At 36.1% G+C, this 7,860-nt stretch overlaps 1 protein-coding gene across 2 annotated transcripts in view; it reads left to right on the top strand.

Moving 5' to 3' along the window:
• Positions 1 to 1,317: 1,317 nt before the first annotated feature.
• Nup35 (nucleoporin 35) overlaps positions 1,318 to 7,860 on the top strand; it is a 71,236-nt gene continuing 64,693 nt past the window's right edge. Inside the window, exon 1 of one of the 2 annotated variants that reach the window (XM_081742947.1) lies at positions 1,318 to 1,474. The gene's annotated coding sequence lies outside the window, so the exon portion shown is untranslated. Of the gene's footprint in view, positions 1,475 to 1,757; positions 2,046 to 7,860 lie in introns of those variants that run through there. The other variant, XM_081742948.1, reaches the window with a different exon arrangement.

The following is a 7,860-nucleotide window of genomic DNA, read 5'->3' as shown; positions in this document are numbered from 1 at the left end:
TTTTGTTACGTTTCATGTTGGCATCACTGAGTGGACGGACGCCATAGATATTTTCTGGAAGTTGGGGAAAATATCCCACAGCGTTACAGCTCACTTTTACCCTGGTTACAAACAATGTTAACTTCATATTTATAATATATAATAGATATAGATGTAAATTGTGGTTTGACTTCTTTAAATTGAATTTTCATTCGAACTTCTTTCGTCGATGACATATGACTGCTTAATGAACTGACAGAACAAACACCTTGAATATGGAATACGAAATTACAAGCTATTATTCATCGCTAGTGGAATCAGCAAAGTTATCCATCTTACTAGGGAATTAAACCTATAATTTGGACGAGTGTATAATATTAAATATATTCTTCCAGAATCCAACATTTACGAATACGATTCGTTGTGTACACTTTGTGATACTACATGTTAGATATCATCATTATTACTATTATTGACGATAATTTTAAGAGATAACTTTCACTTTTCCCTAAGACACTGATTTATTTCTGTGTGTGTACATTTCGTAACTAAACTCGTAAAACGGTAAAACATATCGAATGTTGATTATAAGCTTTTGTAATGGTTCTGAATTACACCTGCTTTGTGGTTGAAGTAATGAAAACTGCACCAACTGGGATGAACGACTGCAAGGGCGCCGATTTCTCTGTAAATTTGGGGGGCCTATTCAGATGCAGAAGGCATATATAGGGATTTTAAGACAAATTGCATTCAAATTATGTCAAATGTTGTATTTTTTAAATGAAATAAGGTCCCACATCAGCTTTGGTAGGAGGGCCCTCGGTCCCCCCAGGATCGGCGCCCTTGAACTGCACCAGTGATGCCAACTTATGGGAAAAATCCTATATCGTGGGAGTTTTTGACCTTATTTTCTCGGAAAGGGATAATAAGCAGCATATATGGGATTTTTCGAGAAGATCGAAATTTACGGCTTATTCATTTAGATATTGTAAAAAGTAACTAACACAGACAAAATTTTATTTTTAATATTATAGCATAGTTTTCATTAGTATAACGTGGGAAATTCACACGTAAAATGGGATTTTTTACCTCTCGACATGGGATTTCATATTGTTTCAGGTTGGCATCACTGGACTGCACTTGATCCTTAAAATAAAGCAGGACTTCAATAACTTGATGATTGAGACGATGAAATCGTTGGAAGTTAATAGTTTATCTGAATATTCAATATTTCAATTCTAATTAGAAAACAAAATATTTTGAGGGATGGCGATTTTCGCTTTCTTTTCTTTCTAGGTTGTTAGTGGATTTTAGTGATTTTCATATTTCTGAACTATTGTAGTTTTAGTACTTGATTAGTTGGCAATCCTGTGCGCTGGAATCTCCGTTTCGATATTTCGAAAGTGTTCATGCAATTTTTGCGTGAAACTTGAATTGAAGCAGTTCAAATTTAACGGGTCTAAAATTGAGGACATTTAAATTAATAGTGGAATAGGTAAGAATTATTTTCTATGAGAATGTATATATTGTTGATCATTATTAGCAGTAATTAAATATTTAGTAGAATGGTATGATTGTTACGAGTCACAGGTGTAATGTGGAGTGTATTAATTATAAGTCAAAAATTTTTGTTACTTGGGACGAGATCAGTTTCATGAAAGTCTCAGTTTTAATTTTACGAATTGTATAGCATCAACCCTTAATTGTAAGGGTTAAGACTGGGAATATCCAGGCACGAAGTTAGAAATTGGTGTTTCAGAAGCAAGGGAAGAAGTAATTGTTGCATTTAATTGTAAAACATTAACACTTCAAACTAAAGTTTAATCGTTTAGGACAGTGTGGAAACAGAACTATCTGAAACAGGCCAATTCGTCCATTTTGGAACGGGCCATCTTTTTACAATTATAATAACAACAAGAAGATTTAAGACAATTTTAGTGAAACAGTCAACTTGGCCTTAGTGCTGTGACTTTAATTTTAAAATCTCCCGCAAGGGAGATGCATAGATAGATAGATAGACAGTGTTTAGCAGAAGGGATCCAGCTATTTTTTCTAAAAAATGTTAGGTAAGGTAATAATATACATGAGAACCCCCTGATATGCGTTTCTTCTGTGTTCTATTACCACTTCTACATGAAATATCATAAATTTTCTACGTAGTGCAATAGTTAGAAGTATCCATGTGCACAAGACATGCGATATGCGTTAAGGAGTATGTTTAGTACAAGGGGTCCAGAAGCACGTAAAAAACACAAAATTTACAGGAGAAATGAATGATGCAAGTACTTAGACGTAACATGACGTAACCAAATCTAACCCAACCTAACATAAACTAACCTAATATTAGTAGAAATAAGCGAAATTCTCTCATTTTTTTGGAAAATTATGCGGGACCCCTACACTAAATTAACATAAACTAACCTAAGCTAGCCTAAACTAACCTAACCTACTCTAAACTAACCGAATGTGAACAGAGATTACGGCTTAAGTTTAGAGTTGCCCCTCCAGTCTGAAGGTGGGACTTTGCAACATACAAAAAACAGTGCTCAAAGTATTAAAAATTTTACATTTCACTTGACTTCAGTACTCCGTGGGCTTCACAAAAATTTAAAAGGTTTTCTTCATTATTCTTGCGCATCCGTTACACCTGTTCTCCATATTCCGCCATATTTTACAAGCACCATGCTGCTGAAACCTTCCGCGAATGCTTCCGCATCCGGCAAATAGTACTAACTTCCACATATCTTTTCTCGTATTAAACATAATTATCCTGCCGAACTTACATTCCTAAACGTCAAATAAAAACTTCAAATTATCATTTCTTACCTCATTTCTCTTGTAAATTTTCCTGATTTTTATAAAAAGCGGAGGGGTAACTGTAAACTTAACGCGAAATTACCACAATTGTAACATTTTTTTTAGAGAAAAGAGCTAAACATAGGCCTGAGTTAAATTCCCCCCCACACACATAGTCATAGATAAAGTACAAGGGCACTACACATGCAGATATAAAGTACAGGTGGGTGATTCCACGAAAAAGGGAAATTTTCTGTCACGGGCATTTCTTCAAACTACTACTAGAATGAATCACCTCATTTTTATTTTGTTTGGTAGTAACCGTCACAAAGTAGGTATGCCATGTATAACAGTTTGCAAATATAACACGAAACATACGTAAAAAATTAATTATTACCCAATTTCTCAACACCGTGGGCTGCCACAGACTACAGTTGACTGATTTTAATCAATAAATTACAACTGAAGTCGCAAATCAAGCATCATTTAATGGTAATTAAATGGAAGAGAACACTTCAATGTTTCGGTTTTGTGGAAAGTAAATCTTTATAACGATTATTTTGGAAAGCTTGACTATGCTTCGTTTCTGTCACCTCTATTTCGTCTCAACTCCATGGCAATAGAAAAAATTATCATTGCTCTCAACAGATAGCATGGTCGTCCACATTGGCAACACCCACAAGAAGACAAGGCAGACATGTTTGACTGAAGAACAGAAAAAGTTGTGTGCATGTGTTAAAAGCTATAGGAAAAATATGTTTGTGTGTTGAAAGCAGGTGCGTATATTAATTGATTCTCAACACCATGGCATTTATTACTGAATGTATTTGTATGGTATATACCTTCTTTCCCTTGAGGAACCTACGCCTTAACCTAGAAAATTCGTACACAATTACTCACATGTACTGGTTAAAAAGTGGGCCGGTAAAAATAAATTATATTCGATTTTCTCAACTCCATGTCCATCTGAAAACTAAGGAATCCACGGTGTTGAGACAAGTCACGGAGTTGATAATCCTGTAGTGTTTGTTATGCTCATGCTCTTCCAAATATTTGTTCTTTCAATATATTGATAGAAATAAAGCTCGTTTATGGTCTAGTGACTGGTATGCTCGCCTTTCGTGCGTGGTTCTGGGTTTGTTTCCCGGTGAAAGCTCAAAAATTAATGGTGTTTACTTCGCACAGTAAGGCAATTAAAAAACTCATTTGAGTAGAGATGTACTGAAACCTGATCGCGCAGACCATCGCAACGGTCGTAGGAACCGACACGCTGACCACGTGTCATTCACACTCAAAGACGGCTGGAGGGTCCTAGCCCATTTAAGGAGTGTTTCGCGGAAGTTCAGATTTGGGGCTGTCAGGTAGCCGGAGGTAAAACTTCAGTCAAGTCAAGATGGATGGTATCTGTTTTTAACCTATTGACGTCTGAATCTTATGATCAACTAATTGTTTTCTTTTCAGAGATTGTCGAATAGTCTGAGGGCAATATGCGGACAGTCAATTTTATGACTCAGATCGGGAGGAATTTCTCCTGGCCTACTAAACCTGACGTTTAAAAAGCATTGGCAGTTGTCATTCTGTGTAGACTAGAACAGCCCTTCCCTGTTTCCTCAAGACATTTCCTTCATTGGAGTGGAAAATGAGGGCTACTTAACAAAAAACATCGAATTATCCAAAGAAAACAGAAATGATGAGTGCCTTACACTGTCATTTAGTGTGCATTATACAGGGCGTTTCAAACAATACCGACAACGTTTGGGAGGTGATTCCTAACACCAAGATAAGATAAAAAGTATAGACCAATCTGGGTGCACAAATGCTTCCTTTCGCAGTTATAGGCTGCCGAAAACATGAAAAAAAAAATTAACTTTGAAGGTCCATCGCATAAAACTATGGGACCTACCGTAGTCGGGTCAGACTTCACTTAGGAATTAGTATGTGCGCTATCCAAATATCCATGTTTCAGAATCTTGCGGTACTTCCACAACAACTTTTATAGAAGTAGTTGGTGAGTACTTCAGATTATACGCCCGTAACCAAACTCCCTCTATAAAAATTGCTTCGTGAGTACCTCAGGATTCTGAAACATATTTTTGGATAGTGCACATATTAGTTCCTAAGTGAAGTCGTGACCCGACTACGGCAGATCTCATAGTTTTGGAGCTATGGACCTTTAGAGTTAATTTTTTTTCATGTTTTCGGCAGCCTATAACTCCGAAAGGAAGCATTTGTGCACCCAGTTGTCTATACTTTTCGTCTTATCTTGGTGTCAGAAATCAACTCCCAAACAATGTGTGTATTGTTTTGAAACACCTTGTATATATACCAAATATACGGTACAAATACACTTACCAAATGTTGAAAAAGTATTGCACTTTCGATGTGTGGACTTGATCACACAGAGAAGACAAACGGTTTACATAAGCTCAGAAAACAAATGAAGTAGACAATAGACAGGTTTAGTGACTACTTCGTCTGTTTCGTAAGCTTATGTAAAAAGTTTGTCCTCTCCATATGATAGTCAACATATTGAAAAAGCAATAATTTTTCAATATTCGATAAGTGTATGTGTATTTCTTTTTTTCTTATTTACGTCACATATTCATATATATATATATATATATATATATATATATATATATATATATATATATATATATATATATATGGGTGATTCCACGAAAAAGGGAAATTTTCTGTCACGGGCATTTCTTCAAACTACTACTAGAAAGAATCACCCCATTTTTATTTTGTTTGGTAGTAACCGTCACAAAGTAGGTATGCCATGTATGACAGTTTGCAAATATAACACGAAACATACGTAAAAAAATAATTATTACCCAATTTCTCAACACCGTGGGCTGTCACAGACTACAGTTGACTGATTTTAATCAATAAATTACAACTGAAGTCGCAAATCAAACATCATTTAATGGTAATTAAATGGAAGAGAACACTTCAGTGTTTCGGTTTTGTGGAAAGTAAATCTTTATAACGATTATTTTGGAAAGCTTGACTATGCTTCGTTTCTGTCACCTCTATTTCGTCTCAACTCCATGGCAATAGAAAAAATTATCATTGCTCTCAACAGATAGCATGGTCGTCCACATTGGCAACACCCACAAGAAGACAAGGCAGACATGTTTGACTGAAGAACAGAAAAAGTTGTGTGCATGTGTTAAAAGCTATAGGAAAAATATTTTTGTGTGTGGAAAGCAGGTGCGTATATTAATTGATTCTCAACACCATGGTATTTATTACTGAATGTATTTGTATGGTATATACCTTCTTTCCCTTGAGGAACCTACGCCTTAACCTAGAAAATTCGTACACAATTACTCACATGTACTGGTTAAAAAGTGGGCCGGTAAAAATAAATTATATTCGATTTTCTCAACTCCATGTCCATCTGAAAACTAAGGAATCCACGGTGTTGAGACAAGTCACGGAGTTGATAATCCTGTAGTGTTTGTTATGCTCATGCTCTTCCAAATATTTGTTCTTTCAATATATTGATAGAAATAAAGCTCGTTTATGGTCTAGTGACTGGTATGCTCGCCTTTCGTGCGTGGTTCTGGGTTTGTTTCCCGGTGAAAGCTCAAAAATTAATGGTGTTTACTTCGCACAGTAAGGCAATTAAAAAACTCATTTGAGTAGAGATGTACTGAAACCTGATCGCGCAGACCATCGCAACGGTCGTAGGAACCGACACGCTGACCACGTGTCATTCACACTCAAAGACGGCTGGAGGGTCCTAGCCCATTTAAGGAGTGTTTCGCGGAAGTTCAGATTTGGGGCTGTCAGGTAGCCGGAGGTAAAACTTCAGTCAAGTCAAGATGGATGGTATCTGTTTTTAACCTATTGACGTCTGAATCTTATGATCAACTAATTGTTTTCTTTTCAGAGATTGTCGAATAGTCTGAGGGCAATATGCGGACAGTCAATTTTATGACTCAGATCGGGAGGAATTTCTCCTGGCCTACTAAACCTGACGTTTAAAAAGCATTGGCAGTTGTCATTCTGTGTAGACTAGAACAGCCCTTCCCTGTTTCCTCAAGACATTTCCTTCATTGGAGTGGAAAATGAGGGCTACTTAACAAAAAACATCGAATTATCCAAAGAAAACAGAAATGATGAGTGCCTTACACTGTCATTTAGTGTGCATTATACAGGGCGTTTCAAACAATACCGACAACGTTTGGGAGGTGATTCCTAACACCAAGATAAGATAAAAAGTATAGACCAATCTGGGTGCACAAATGCTTCCTTTCGCAGTTATAGGCTGCCGAAAACATGAAAAAAAAAATTAACTTTGAAGGTCCATCGCATAAAACTATGGGACCTACCGTAGTCGGGTCAGACTTCACTTAGGAATTAGTATGTGCGCTATCCAAATATCCATGTTTCAGAATCTTGCGGTACTTCCACAACAACTTTTATAGAAGTAGTTGGTGAGTACTTCAGATTATACGCCCGTAACCAAACTCCCTCTATAAAAATTGCTTCGTGAGTACCTCAGGATTCTGAAACATATTTTTGGATAGTGCACATATTAGTTCCTAAGTGAAGTCGTGACCCGACTACGGCAGATCTCATAGTTTTGGAGCTATGGACCTTTAGAGTTAATTTTTTTTCATGTTTTCGGCAGCCTATAACTCCGAAAGGAAGCATTTGTGCACCCAGTTGTCTATACTTTTCGTCTTATCTTGGTGTCAGAAATCAACTCCCAAACAATGTGTGTATTGTTTTGAAACACCTTGTATATATACCAAATATACGGTACAAATACACTTACCAAATGTTGAAAAAGTATTGCACTTTCGATGTGTGGACTTGATCACACAGAGAAGACAAACGGTTTACATAAGCTCAGAAAACAAATGAAGTAGACAATAGACAGGTTTAGTGACTACTTCGTCTGTTTCGTAAGCTTATGTAAAAAGTTTGTCCTCTCCATATGATAGTCAACATATTGAAAAAGCAATAATTTTTCAATATTCGATAAGTGTATGTGTATTTCTTTTTTTCTTATTTACGTCACATATTCATATATATATATATATATATATATATATATATATATAT

The sequence above is a fragment of the Thermobia domestica genome, chromosome 16 (genome assembly GCF_964235325.1).
Source record: "Thermobia domestica chromosome 16, izTheDome1.hap1.1, whole genome shotgun sequence".
In the NCBI taxonomy this organism is placed as follows: Eukaryota; Metazoa; Arthropoda; class Insecta; order Zygentoma; family Lepismatidae; genus Thermobia; species Thermobia domestica.
This window is presented reverse-complemented; position numbering and strand designations above follow the sequence as displayed.